General features: G+C 35.6%; 1 long non-coding RNA gene and 1 pseudogene across 1 annotated transcript; both read right to left on the bottom strand.

Moving 5' to 3' along the window:
- Window positions 1-6201: 6201 nt before the first annotated feature.
- LOC124962139 (uncharacterized) lies at window positions 6202-15572 on the bottom strand. Its single transcript, XR_007104430.1, has 3 exons — window positions 15518-15572; window positions 14244-14356; window positions 6202-6352 (listed from the first exon to the last, which is right to left on the bottom strand). It is a non-coding gene; the product is annotated as an uncharacterized LOC124962139 (long non-coding RNA).
- LOC124962138 (ER degradation-enhancing alpha-mannosidase-like protein 1) lies at window positions 7202-8638 on the bottom strand (annotated as a pseudogene).
- Window positions 15573-15701: the final 129 nt, after the last annotated feature.

The following is a 15701-nucleotide window of genomic DNA, read 5'->3' as shown; positions in this document are numbered from 1 at the left end:
CTGAGTGTAATGATACCTGTCTTGCAGGATCAGTGTATGGATTAAGTTAAATTAGTTTAAATAATACAGAATGTGTGCAGCAGAGCCTAATAATGTAGGTACCAATGAATGTCTTTTGTTATCACATCTCTCCCAATTCCTTCCATACATACTTGCACATACTGTTTGCCATATTTTCCCTGTTCCACTTCTGTCTTGGATCCTGTCCCTATATTACAGCCTCCCTGTGTCTACCAGGGTGATCTGCACATGGAGGTCCTTTAATGTAAACTCTATCTCATATCTATCTGATTAAAATAAAATCATCCATTCTTTATGTTGTCTTTGAATTGTTCTATTTATCTTGCAAAGAGGTTCTATTGAACTTAGTTTGTAGATGCTTAGGTACCCTGATACCACTGCTGACCCTAAAAGTCACAATAATACGGAGGAACACTCTAACAAGGAAATCCAGAGAGCTTCTTTGATGTTCTTAACTCCATTTCTTCTGAACAACACCAAAACACAATATTCACTGAAAAATGTCACTTTTATTTCCCTGGATTAAAAAAGAATTAGGGTTTTCTGAATGTCATTTGTATGTTGTATATGCATGCATAGGGGTGTGTGTGTGTGTGTGTGTGTGTGTGTGTGTGTGTGTATGTGAATGTTAATCAACTTCTTTTTCTTTTGCTTTCTAGCCTTTCCCCAACTTCTTTTTAAATAGAGTTTTACCTCTTGGTCTAAGGAAGTCCTATTCATCCAGTTAAATGCTACCTCTTCTGGGAATTCTCAGATTACATTGGAGCCACCTCTCAACAGTTTATCTTTTCCTTGTATATCGTAGTATTTTTGTTATTCCATTAGTTATATATATATATATATATATATATATATATATATATATATATATATTACTGTTTGAAGTCTTTCAAATACTCTGTGTACAGTCACAATCATAATTCAAAAGTAAAATTAACTGACATTCCCCACCACAAAGATCCTTGAAAAAAATGGAAAACAAAAACCACATCTTTGTTGAATCCAGTTTGCTTATATTTCAACACATATAACTCCACTGAACTGGCTATCACAGCAAAAGCCACAACACACACACACACACACACACACACACACACACAGCATGGAGCTAACCACACAACTCAACAGACAGTGCAGACAAACTTGAGTATAAACCAAGATTTTTCTACCTCTTTTCATAACAGGTTAGTGCTGGCCCTCAGTGTTGGTGTACAGTTTTTATGGCATGGGAAAATAGGAATGTTTCTGCCCTATGAAAATAAGTGTGTCGAAGGCTTTACTTTAAGCTTACACAATGTCAGAAAGTTCTAAAGGCACTGGCACAATTCAAAAATGAATAAATTAAAAAAAATCCCACAAACAAATATATATCACCAAAACACATGGCAAGGAACTAAGAACACTCTAGTGGGAAAGCTACTGGCATCCTGCATGAGTTATGCAAAAGTTTTTAACACCTTTGTGAAAAATAAATATTAAGAGAGGCATGCTAGTGAGTCTGTGGTGAGCTATTATCTTGTCACCAACCAACATTCATGTCAAGTCTTTGGCTTTAAAATGGGTATAAGATCATTTTCTCCCTTCAGAGGTAGAAAGCACAGAACATTTGTTCTTTTATTTGGGAGGAGGTGTTACTGGGGATTTAGCCCAAGGGGTGCTTAACCACTGAGCCACATCCCCAGCCCTTTTTATTTTTTATTTTCAGAGAAGATCTCACTACATTGGTTAGGGTCTCACTAAGTTGCTGAGCCTGGTCTCCAACTTGCATTTCTTCTGCCTCAGCCTCCTGAGTCATTAGGATTACAGGTGTGTGAGCCCCTGTGTCCAGCAACACTTCTTGTTCTTAATATTTTAAATCTAAGAGAGAGCTAAGGGTAAGAGTATAGAAATGCATGCAATATCTTTAAAAAGGGAAAGGATACACGGAACAAAATATAAAGAAATTTTCTTAATTCCTTCATTTTATATATCATAATACACACTTTTTTTCCAAATCTTAGTTTAACACAAGGTCATAGTTCATGTGACATCTTTATCTATTCTACAAAGGACCCAGAGAGAAAGATAAACAGTAAGCATGAAGTTCTGAATTTGAATAAAGGCAATACTTTTGCTTTTACACCTAAGAATGCAAGGTCAGTAATGGGTCTAGAAATGGGGAAACCAAGAAAATTTCATTGGACTTAATGACTTGTAACTCCTGAAAAAAATAAAACTTACCACATTTTGTGCAAATTTCTCAAAAGATGTTCTGTGATCCATGAGTTTCCAGACTTATATATGTGGATTGGTGTAGGGTTAAGGGAAGTAAGGGAACATTAAAAAAAAAAAAAAAAGGAAAGAAAGAAGAAAGAAGCAGCAAGAAAAACAGAGCAGAAAATGAATGACAAAATGATGAAACGTTAAGTCCATGTTCTAAATCACAGGCCCACAAAGGTAGGAGAGTTGCCAAAGTAGGCCTCTGGCCACACGACCTGGGTGTTGTTTTCATTAGTGTTTTTATTTTTAACACCAAAAACTCTTATGCAAACAAAATGGTATGATCCCAAGTAAAATCAAATTAAGCATATAGGTGACACTTTTATGCAGACATTTGCAAAGCCTAAGTATTTGGAAAATCTCATATTATATATTTGAAATTTTCTCATAATTTTCTGTCAGGGCTAAATTTTTTTAGATGACATTATTAATTCTTTAAACCATTGCTGTAGAATAGACCTTTTTGTAAGGATGTAAATTTCATTAAACACTGCCTGTGCTAAAACCTTTAGCTTTGGTTACTGAACAATTGATATTTGGCTAGAATACTGTGCAATTTTAATTAATTAAAATTTAAATTTAAACAACCTCATGTGGTTAGTGTCTGCTGTATTTGGATAGTACAAAAACAGAATATCTTTCTAGATGCAAAACAATACACTTAAAAAAATCTCATTAGGTTAAATGCATGAATTGAATAAAGCTGTAATTTAATCTCAGAAGTTCAATAAACTATGGATTATTTCTACATTAAAAAGCAATAAATAATGTTTCTGTTTCTGTTTTATACATTTCTATATTGATCACCTAAGGAATTATGGACAGTAAGATTTTGATTAGAAACATTAATTGAATAATGAGGTCCCTCGAATATGTGCTTGGCTATGATCTTAGGTGTGTAAAATTCATCACAGAGAAACTTTGTAATTTGGGATAAATTCCTAATGAAAATGAAAACTTAAGTACATTTTGGCAACTATCATTGAAAAGAGACAGGTTTATTTTTAGTTATGAACATAATTTTAGCTTTCTTAATGAAGCCCTTTTCAAATTTTTGACCTTGTTCCTTTTATTTATTGTAATATTTTATTTCCTTAAACTAGGCATATAGAAGGTTAACATGAAACCTGAAAACAGATTCTCATAAATTTTGTAAGGCAAGAACATCTGCAGAAACAAACAAAAAAATAATACAATAAGCAACCAACAAACAAAAACAACTTAAATGGCCCTTAGAAAATAAAAGGATTGGGGGAGGGTCTTGGAGTATGATTACTTACCATTTGTTTGATACCCTGGGCCAAGCAGAGGTAATTAGTCCAAATAATTATAACTGAGAATTAGTTCAAGAAAGAACCAATACCTTTTTCTTCACCTGTACAAGTTCCTGATAGGCACTGGATCTTATAAAACGTGGGTATGAATCACTTTTCATCAGTTTGTAAATATGCTCCTAAAAAAATGGTTGAGACACTTCTTTATTTTTTTTTAGGAAAAGTGAAATATTATAAGAACATCAAACGTGGTAAAAGAACAAATCTAGCAGCAGCTAAAAATAGTGATGGCAAAGTAAAGCTTATGTTTACAGGACATTTAGATCTTCTGATTCATTATCTGATTCATGGATCAATGTTTAAATTGGTCTTGGAGCTACTGTGGAGGAAAATCACATCCAGTCATCTTTTTTTAAAGATGGAATTTGGTTAATGGGAGGTAATGAAATAATTTCTAATCAAGTAGTTGATTTATATAGCACATTTGAGAATATAAATATATCTGCTATCTTTTAAAATTACTGCAGGCCACAAGCAGATGTTGTAAAGTCAAACCTGAGTAATCATCCTAGATAATTTTGGCCTCCACATTTTCTGAGAGGGTTCAGACAGTTCAGATGAATCATCTCTTTGGTACAAATTATATGGAAAATTGTCATCTACACCTACTTTGAATCAGAGCTCAAGTCCAAAAAAAAATTTGTGATATTTAATTGTTAAATCTCCAAATTCATTTTCTTTCATTTCACTCATGCATAGAAAGATTAGGTAAATATCAAATCATTCATTCATATTTGATTTTGGTTTTCTTTATGTGGTTCTAGGGAGCAAACGCAGGGCCTTGTGCATGCTAGGCAAGTGCTCTACCACCAAGCTATACTCACAGCCCTCATTCTATTGTAGTGATGAATGTTGGTAGAAAAAGAAGTCAAACAAAGAAAATATCTATTTATCCGATTCACACTTGATCCATTCATGGATGATTCTGCTCTGGTCTGTTGTAGTTCAAGAAAGATTAAATGCTCCTTAATCTTCCAAGTCTAGTGAAATATCAGTCAAATGTATAAACTGTTTGAGAGTCACCTGGATGTCCCAATCTTTGGAAAAAAATGCATATTTTAAGAAGTGACTTTTGGTCTTAAACACACCAGTAATAATTTGAAGTTATTAAAAAACCACTAAATGACATTCCTAATTAAATCTCATGATCTACCCAAGGTTGAACTTTTAGAACATGGTAAATTTGGAAGTGTATTGGAATTTATATAAAAGTAGAATAATTCCTGGTTTTGAAGTTAGGCATTTTGGAATTCAGATCCTGCCTTTCTTAAGATCAGCCACGTATAAACAGCTTCAATTTAGATAAATTTGTTAATTTCTCCAATTCTTAATTTTCTAATTTATAAAATAGTATTGCTGTGAGGATTGAAGGAATGATAAATGCTTAGCAGAGTTTGGGGTATACACAGTAAATGCTCATATGTATTTGAGTATAGGCCAGGGGATCTTCTAATCAAGCACTGGTCTACGTTAGTTAATTAAATCCTCAACAGTGCCCAAAGAGGTTGATAACCAATATTATGTCCATATAAGATATGAAGAAATTGAGGTGTGAAGTGTAATATTTCTAAGATGTTTCCCAACAGAGCTCAGATCAGAACCCAGGTATTTTAGCTCCAGAATCTTTATTGCTAACCATTACATCACATTTCTTCTCAAATAATGGCAGGAATTTCTGGTATTATATCTTGCAGCAGGAAAACAAACAAAAACACAGACACACACACACACACACACACAAGTTAAATATCTGAGCTTAATTGGAAAAATAAAAGGTAGACTCTAAGATCTGGTAGTAATGTTCCCCATAGATAAATATCCCTTTTTGTTTTATTGGGGACCCTATTAATGACACAGACAACAAAGAAAGGTTCTGTGTAAGACTTCAGGAACATTTTACACATCATAGGCTTTAGAAAATGCCCACATTTTATCTTGAATCAAAAGAAAAATAAATCACAAGGAAGTGATCAATGGGACCAGAATTTTCTTTCTGCTCTCTGTCATGTGCCATTGTAAAATGTAATTATTTCTATACAGGAGACCATGGCTGAGACATGGGAAATAGGGATGTCTGGGTAGTTATTAAAATCTGTGTTATTTTACTACATACTGATTCATTTCTTTAAACTAGAGCCAAGAAGAAAGCTATTTTCTACCAAAAGTAGAAGCAAGGAAGAATTGTGTATCTCATTCTTTACCATCTATACTTTATGTTAGTAATATTAAAAACAAGATGCTTTTCAGAGCTAATGTTTTTTAATTTAATTTTTAATTTGTTTTTTAATTTATTTTAATTAGTTATACATGACAGTAGAATGCACTATGATACATCATACATAAAGGGAGTATAATTTTTTATTTTTCTGGTTGTAAATGATATAGAATTATGCCGGTCATGTAGTCATATATGTACCTAGAGTAACAATGTCTGATTCATTCTATATTCTTTCTACCCCATGCCTCCTCCCCTCCCTTTACTCCTCTCTACCTAATCTGAAGTAACTCTATTCTTCCCCCGACCCCTGCCCTTATTGTGAATTAGCATCCACATATAAGAGAAAACATTCAGCCTTTGGTTTTTTGGGATTGACTTCTTTCACTTAGCATGATATTCTCTAGCTCCATCCATTTACTGGCAAATGCCATAATTTCATTCTTTTTTAAGAGCAAATGTTCTTTTTAAAAGAAGTTTAGGGGCCGGGAGTGTGGATCTTTACTGTCCACCAGAAAATTATCTGTAAAGTGGAAAAGAAAGAAAAAAAGAAAGAAAGAAATAAAAGTGTCTAACACAAGAAAAAGAGTTAATAGACAATTATGTAGCTTGTAAACATGGTGACTATGAAAATAAGATAACTCAGAAACACTGGAATGAATTGCTGAATTTAAGGAAGAATAAAAATCTTTTGTTTTTTAATGTTATAATTAAAAATATATAACAGTTGCATATCCCAGACTATAAGATTTAAAATTTATGATGATACATATAAACCATTTGGTGATGGATTGACAGTTTAAGTGACTTTCTTTCTATTTATGCTGTTAAATACAAGAAATTTATATGTAAATTTTAGAACGTGAGAAAAAAAAATACACAATCACTTTTGTGTGTGTGCATGTGGTACTAGAGATTGAACCCAGGGCCTCATGCATGCTAGGCAGGCCCTTCACCACTGAGCCACATCCGTATCCCCACAATCATTTTTAAAAATCAGAACAATAATCCACTATGATTCTAGAGCACTCAATCAATTACTTTCCAACACCAAAAGAAAACGTGTCCCAAACAAGTATATGAGGTAAAAATCCATCTTGAGTTAGCAACATACAGATAATTATTAAAGATGAATGATAAATATTTAGGCATTATTATTCATTATATTTTCTTTCTATTGATGTTTGAAATATTCCATAGTAATTTTTAAATACTATGTTAACATTCTCAAGGGGAAAAGCCCACCTAATATAGGTCTAATCTGGGCTTTCAATCTACCATCACACTCCTAGATTTTTTAGGACAAAGTTATTGCATAGTAACTCTAGAATTCCTATATTTAGAATCTTATATTAAAGTAATAAAATCTGCCTCGCAGTTGTACTTTTTATAGCATTTCCATTAACAATTTTCAAATGAATATGCTAAGGGATTCAAAACAGAAGTGAGTTCTCAAATAGCATAAGTATTGTTCTTTTCCATCAAACCCTACAGCCTCACTCTAAGCCAAAGGTCACATAAAGAATCTGAATGTAGAAACACTGAGGGCCACTCTTTCTGAGTTGTCAGTTTTCAGATTCACTAGTACAAGGAAGCGACAGTGAAGGAAAGTCCTAGCCAGAGAAGGTGAAAGGAGAGGGGACCATATGTCACGTAGACCCAATGGCAGAAGAAGGTGCACCACACCTAATAACCCCGCGTCATTGCTCCTGAGGTTCCATAGGGCTTTCACTGCTGGCCACCCACTCTAACGTGGAATCCCCTAGCAGTCGGTTCAGAATCCCAAACTCCACCAGGAGGGAGTCAGCTCCTGCCGTACACGTCTCGTTATTGCTGTCAGGAGGAAAGCTTGTCTTCAGATTCACCCGAGGATAGGGGATCCCTGTCTTGGCGTTTTCAAAGGCAGGAAGGAGCCGCACAGCCAAGTCATGGGCCATGTGTAACAATTCATTATCATAATCCCTAATTGCCATGTCACCAAAGGGCTGCTTGGAGTCAGTTATTATTCTGTGGGCAGAAAGGAGGCTTCCCAGAACCCTTATCGTGGCCTCAAAGGTGGAATCTTTGTCAAAAGAAACTGTGTTGATCACTAACTTGACTGTTTTCTGGAACTCGGATGAATTTCCTATTATTGCAAGTGTATCCAACGCATCAACAAGAGTCAAAGAATAGTTCCCCAGGACATCATTGATGTTCAGATTTGAAGGGTCCCCGCAGTCGGCCTGGCCGCGGCAGTGGATGGGGTTGAGCTCCTCCTGAGGAAAGGCGTGCGGCCATGTAGTTGTCTTAGCCCAAAACGAACATGCCCCACGCCAGGTCGCGCATCTGGGCGGGCAGCTGCGGCGGGAAGGCGCCGCTGTAGCCCTTCTCGCACTCCTCCGGGCGCAGCCCGGGCCGCCCAGCACGTAGCCCCAGTGACCCGGGTCGCACACGCCCCGCGCGGGCCGCCGCGAGCCCAGGGCCGGCCTGCCGCCACCCGACCGCAGGCGGCTGCAGCCACGACGCCCCGACGGACTCCCGGGGACCCCGGACCGACCCGCCGACCCCGAGGCGGGTGACAAGAGGCCCTCGGGGCCCCTCAAGCGCTGGAAGCCGAAGCTGAGCGGAAAGCGCTGGTAGAAGCCCATGCTGGGCCCCAGCCCGAAGACAAGCCACAACACTCCATGGAGGCCGAGCCGGAGGAGCACCAGCTCTAGGACAAGCGCTCGCCATTGCATGGTCGCGCTTCCGCCGCCAGCATTATTTTAAAACGCGGGGGACCTCCGCAGCCAGCCACCGCACCCTGCGTCCGCCCTGTAGTCCAGCTCACTTCCCCTTTAAAGAACTCCACCGAGTCGCACCAGGAACTGACCCATTGTCCCCCACCCCCAGTTTCTCTGGCTCTGCCCTCCACTAAATTTTAATATGGGTATTAATGAAAGACCAGAAATCAGTAAAAAGTCACTTTAACTACAATTAGAGTATCAAATACTAGTCAGACTACTGATTTTCCAGTTTTTATTTCCAGATACTGTTTTGTTACAGAGATACATAATAGTAGATAATCTAATGTGGACAAAGCCTTAAATATGAAACAACCATTATTACTTTCAGAAAGGAAGGATCAAGACTGTCTTTCTAAAACACAGATTTACACACTGTGAAGTCTAATAGGAATATGATGTACAATCTGAGGCTGCATGAGTGTGGTAATTGATGCTCATTTAAGTTGATTTCAGCATGCTTTGAAGACATCAAACAAAATAAAGTGTCAGTTCTCAAAGAACTAGTCATGAAAAAGACCAGAATCCCAGGAAGCACATGAGAATCTCTTTGGAAGAGTACATGCTAGACAGTCTTGGAATGCTGAGCCAGAAATAAGCCCCAGTGCTAAGGCTAGCATGTGGATGTAAAGTGGGCGGTCTAAGAAAGCTATTTGAGATGTAGTGATTTGCGAGATGAAATGAGCCTGGAAATAAGGAAAAACTGTCAAAGTGTAGAGACATTAATAATAGCACACTCACTGATAAGGGGATACAGGCACTAGGTGTCTATCACATACCTAATCTATCTCTACAATCAGTCTCCACAACTCCATAAACTAGGTGATATTATTTTCCCTCATGTTAGAAGACAAACTGAGCATATGAAGATTAAGATTATTTAAGTTTGTCCTCCATTAGTGGCATAACTGGGGTTTCGTTTCTGGAAAATCTGTAGCTCATAACCACTCCTTCCCACTGCCTCCCTAAGAGCATCATTGCCTTCCTTATCCTCATCATTGCTGTAATTGTTTTAATAGCTTAGTAGAATGAAAAAGGCTCATTTAAAATCCCACTCTTTTTAATTTAACAGTAGCTGGAATCTAAGGAAACTTTTTAATGTCTTCAAGAAAAGTCTTGCTTTCTTTATCAATAAAATAGAATGATAATGCCCATCTTGGTGAAATTTCATTGGATTAAATGATATAAATTTATGTAAAAGTCACTGACAAATGCTGGGTATATTTTTAGGCCCTCAATGATAAAATTTATGCTGTTTATTTATTTAGTATTCTCTTTATGCTTTCCCTGAAAAGGGAATGAGCAAAACACACATCCTTAGGGAGTAGAGGGTGTATTTGAGTAATAAGTGGTGATGGATAAGTAGGTTCTCTTCACTTTTTTCCTGTTCTAATATTTAAAGTAGAAGCTCACGTGACTAGCATGTTCCCATGAAGAGTAGGTCCTCAGAAGGCTGCTGCCACTTAGAATGTACTAAAATTTACTTACATATAATTCACAGTCCTCTTGGCTAAGTGAACTGTTTTGTCTCCCTCAGCATGTGATTCAGATAGTAGGTGGAAGCAGGTTGGGGCTCAGATTTGGGGATAAGTGGACAGTAGCTTGGAAATAGTCTATAAAAAAAACCAAGAATGCCACGTACATGGAATCTGAGTTTGCACAAGGTGTAAACTGAACTCAGATATTATTTTGTTTCTCTCTAAAGTGAGGCAATACTACTTACATTGTTGGAATTATTAGAAGTGTGATGATCATAAATAATGAAAGGCAAATGTAGTATAACATTATTCAGAGGAGTAGTGGATATAAAACATTCTTGTATATGTCAGGTGTTCAAAATTCTTATCTTTCTATAATTCATTTAGTTATATCTTTCTATAATTCAGTTTCTATAATTTACTTATATATAATTCAGTTTCTATAATTTAGTTATACCTTTCTATAATTCATTTATCTATATTTAGAAAGAAAACATGATAGGTATGTAGTAGATACTCAGAGAGTATATATGTGCATATACATGTATAAAATATTAAATACATTTTTATATATAATTACTTAGCATGAAAAATCAGTAGGTATAGAATTGAAATGGTTAAGGCTGACTGAATAAGGAATGGGAAGTGATTTGATTCATGTGTGAAGTAGAATATTCACATGCTACTCTCTTTGCCCCATAATTTTTTTCCCTCCTCCTGTCTTGTTTGGTTATCTTCTCATCACCAGCTCCCAGCCTGGAAGCCATTTCTCCCAGAATGCCTTTGTCAATGTCTAATTCCAGGTTAGGCCTTCTTTTGTACTTCTATCTAAACATCCATCATTTTGTGTTGTGACTAGGTAAGACTCATTACTTATTTTCTCATCACAAATAATTATATAATGTCATTATCTTTTCAAAATTTTAGAGCAGAGTACACTATCCCATTCTCTATTATTCCAAAACAAATCCTTTTATGTTTATTTTTTATGCATTCTTGCTTCACTCACTGGTAATATGATTTAGATATACCAAGTATTATTAGTAGGCCTAATAAAATTACAGTAGCTAAACTGCAGGTCTTAAAAAAGCCCTTCCAGAAGGTTTCTCATAAACTTGAAAGAAAATAGGCAAGTGCTACCCAACAGTGCAGGAGAGCACACGTAGAAAATTCAACTCCTCCAGATACTGTTCGAATTTCACAGGACTCTAAGTCATGGAAAAGTAAAAATAAGGTATCAGGTTTCAAAAGAATAATGAATAAAAGAACTCATGCAAGTTTCTTGTAGTGAAAAGTTATCACTAACTTCAATGATCTTAAATAGAACTATTAAAATCCATTCTAATGTTTCCTTTTAAATAATGGTGTTTCCAGGTGCTCTTTAAATTAGAAAATTTAAAAATACATAAGAATGATGTTACTACAGATGAGCAGAAAAAAATGCGTTGCCTCATTAACAGCTCTTCAGGGCTCTTACCTGCCCTGAAGCTGTATTAAAAGGAGCTGCCCTTAGAGCTTTATCTCAAAATATTTGATATATTGTTGACTCCCTTCTCCATCTTACTTGAGAAGTTATAATCACAAGTAAATTATGTATGATAAATAGGTCATACATTTTAACAGCACAAATACCACTGCCATTCTCCACTTTGCCAAACATGGTTCTAAATACTATACTTCTTTCTAGAGTTCATTTCACAAGTACTAAATGTATATAGTTAAAAATCCAAAGACAGTGTAAAAGTCAGTTATTGGGAGGAATTGATAATATTGGACTGCTTCTGTCTTTTTCTCTTCCCATTAGGTGGCAGAAGTTCAACAGATTCATAAAATTACGATGTTGACAGAAGCATAATTGGTTTCATAAATCCAAAATAACTTTACATCAGAGAGAGTGTTGCTCTGGCTTGTGTTGTAAGAATCAAGCAGGTGTCTTACCTTAAGATTTCTAAGCTGAATTCTGACTCAAGAAATTTAAGGAACTGTTCTCTTCTAACTGAGTCTTTCAATGCCTCATCCATGCCAAACCCCCATAGTTTTACCCTCTGTTGGCTCAGTTTGTTGCTATAGGAGATAAAGCCAAATATAGTTCTTTCAGTACAATTTCTATTTTCTGTTATTAGATTTGTCCTCAAAATCATGTATGCTTTAAAGTTCCCCTCTTTAACTAATCATTCAGGAGAAAAATAAATATCTGATAGATGGCTCTTAATAAATCACTGTGTGATATAAGTTAGAGTAACAATAATGTCTAATATTTATTAGGTGCATTAGGTGCTAAATGGTCCAAATAAATAATCTCTCAGTTTTAGGTGCTAAGTGATCTAAATAAATGATCTCTCAGTTTTTTCCCAGTAACTTTATAAGTACTATTATTCTTCTCATATTATAGATGAGGAAATGGAGGCACAGAGAGATGTCAGACAAGTAATAAGTAATATTCAGACATTCTTGCCCTAAAACCCCATTTCTTAACCACTAAAAAATGAAGTGCTGGTGGTGGGGGTGAGATGCATCAGTGTTCAAAAGGCCATACTAATGTATAACTCTGCTGCAATTAAACATGCGACCTAATCCTGGCGAGTCATGACTATTGGGATTTCCATCTTCCTCATCTGCAAAATCTATAACTTGTGGCTGAGGAGTCTGGACTTGTCAAGTGTTAAGGTCTTAAACACTTGTCAAGTGTTCAAGATCCATGGCTGGCTGTAGAAGTAAAAGAAGGTCCATAATGCAATTTAGAGAAGTGTTAGAGTCCTAATCCTCTCTGTATAAAGAGACATGCAATGATCTTTGCATAACTATCCAGATAGATAGTATGCTTCCCCTATGTAACTGGAGTCATGTGCTTTAGATTTCTTTTTTTATTTTTATTTTTTATGTTTACAGACTGCATTTTGATTCATTGTACACAAATGGGGTACAACTTTTCGTTTCTATGGTTGTGCACAATTTAGATTCACACCATTCATGTAATCATACATGTACATAGGGTAATGATGTCTGTCTCATCCCACCATCTTTCATACCCCTGCCCCCTCCTCCCTCTCATTTCACTCTATGTAATCTAAAGTTCCTCCATTCTTCTCTCACCCCCCCATCTCCCACCCCCATTATGTATCATCATCTACTTATCAGGGAAAACATTTGACCTTTAGTTTTTTGGGTTTGGTTTATTTCACTTAGCATGATATTCTCCAATTCCATCCATTTATCTGCAAATGCCATAATATTAGTTTGTATTTTAATGTGTTTGTAAGTTAATTTTGTTTTAAAACTGAATTTATAAGGGTATAATTGTATTAAACTTAAGAAGTACAGATTTAGCACTCATTTTGCTTGAATACATGGGCCTTTTGGGCTGTGTAGATTTTCAAAGAAGCTAATATCAATAAGCTATATTTCAAGAACTGAAGATCTGAAATCTGACTAATCCATCTAGAAACTTGCACTTCAAATTTTAAAGCAATTTTTCTAGCAGTACAAATATTTTTTAAAATTAAATTTACTTTTAAACTGACACATAAAACATGAACAATTGTTTATATTTATAAAGTGACATAATATTTCAAGATATGTATATATCATGTAATGTGTAAATCAGGGTAAACATCTATCTCCTCAAATGTTTACCATGTCTTTATGGTGAATACATTCAGAATTCTTTCTTCTAGCTTCTAAGAGGTAGTACATAATTGTTATCTATAGTCACACTGTAGTACAATACCATACCAAAACTTACTTCTAACTATAACTTAGTACCCATTGGTGGACTTTTCCCCACTCCTTTTCTCCCCAGCCTCTTATAACCACCATTCTCAACTTCTCAACTTCCATAAGATCATCTTTTTTACATTTCACATATGAGTGAGATCATATGATACTTTTGTGCCTGGTTTATTTTGCTTAACATAATGATCTCTACTTCCAACCATGTTGTCATGAATGACAAGATTTCATTCTTTTGTAAGGCTGAATAGCATTCCATCAACAATGCAAATCTTAATGCAGAGGCAAATGTCTAAGATTCAAAAACCGCAAACAATAATGTTAAATCACAAATCAAATGTAAAGAGGAAATCATCATTACAATTAATAAATGACAGGGTTATTCCTATTTCACACAGTCCCTGGAATAAGTGACATATTTGGGAGGAAAAGAAAATGTCATTACCTTGCTTCAAGTTCCCAGAAAGTAGTATCATCAGACAGCCATGGATTAGAAGGGTCAGGTGGCACAAGAAATGGGTCATATTCTACATACTGTTTTCCATATAACTTAGTAGACTAGGGAGAAAAAACATTTACTTAGTTTTTCTGCCTGAAGTTATACTCATTCCACAGTAAGAGAAGCGATATAAAAATATTGGGCCAAGGAATCCTTGCCCACTTACAGAGCAAAGCCCAATGGCAATTTTCATGTTTCAATAACATGCATGCAATCACTCAGTGGGCTTTTTGGTGGACAAATATAGTTAAAGATTCTATCTATTCCACACCTGAGCCATTAAGTCACTACTCTTCCATTAAAATGAAGCAACATTGAAAAGGTTTGCATGTTGAAGGGCAGCTGTAAGGGTCCATTCCAATCCTTTGTTAACCAGGAGAAGGGATTAAAAGGAAGTGCTTGTCAAATGTAATGACAGAAATGAGGTAAAAGAAGAATCACTGACAAAAATATTTTTTTTAGAAAACATCTACATTTGGTTGGTTATAATGGCACAAGCCTGTAATCCCAGCGACTTGGGAGGTTGAGCAAGAGGATCACAAGTTTGAGGTAGCCTCAGCAACTTAGCACGACCCTTTCAGCTTAGTGAAACCCTATCTCAAAGTAGAAATAATAAAAGGGCTGGATGTGGCTCAGTGATTAAGCACCCCTGGTTCAATCCCAATAAACTACCACTAAAAAAAAAAAAAAAAAAAAAAAAAATCTGAATTTAAAAACTGAAGGGAGAAGAAAGAAAAAATGTTGGAGAGAGAGGTCTTGGTAATGCCCCAAAGTGAAGAATATGTGTTTCATTAAGAGCAGATTTTAAAAAAGAAAAATCTAAACTCTGAGATTAATTCAGATTCTGAAACCATGAAATAACAAGAGTAAATTGTGAATGTTCAGATGAATTTATAGAGTCTCAGAGTTGCCAAAAAATAGCCGGTAAATTAGCATTCAGTTCTTTGAGTAGGAGTGAAAATATTTAATTCCTTGGCTTTATCTTATGTATCTGAGTAGTGATTGCACAAAGATAGGACCTCTTGGGAGTTACGGCAATAATGATCATGTTGCCCTTTAAACTGTAACAAAAGAATGCTTTGAAAGTTTTCTATATGTATAAAGAAAGTACAAAAACCAATTTTTTTTATCTTAACTCTCCTTCCAACAATTGTTTCTTACTACAAACTTAACTGTCTTGTGCAACTTTTAAATTTACGTAGACATCTTGACATACTTACCTATCAGCAACTTTTGATATTTTTAACCAATGTCTAACTGTATTTGCCAATATTTTATCTGAAAAGAAGGTTAGAGAATTAGTTATGTAAGTGGCAACACCACAGTTTTCAACTCTAAATTCTGACAGGCAATTTCAAACAGGTGTTATATTCTGGCAGGAAAATTTCAAAGTTGACAAAAGCA

The sequence above is a fragment of the Sciurus carolinensis genome, chromosome 12, assembly GCF_902686445.1.
Source record: "Sciurus carolinensis chromosome 12, mSciCar1.2, whole genome shotgun sequence".
Lineage (NCBI taxonomy): Eukaryota > Metazoa > Chordata > Mammalia > Rodentia > Sciuridae > Sciurus > Sciurus carolinensis.
The sequence above is the reverse complement of the archived record's forward strand: the minus strand, read 5'-3'. Positions and strand labels throughout refer to the sequence as shown.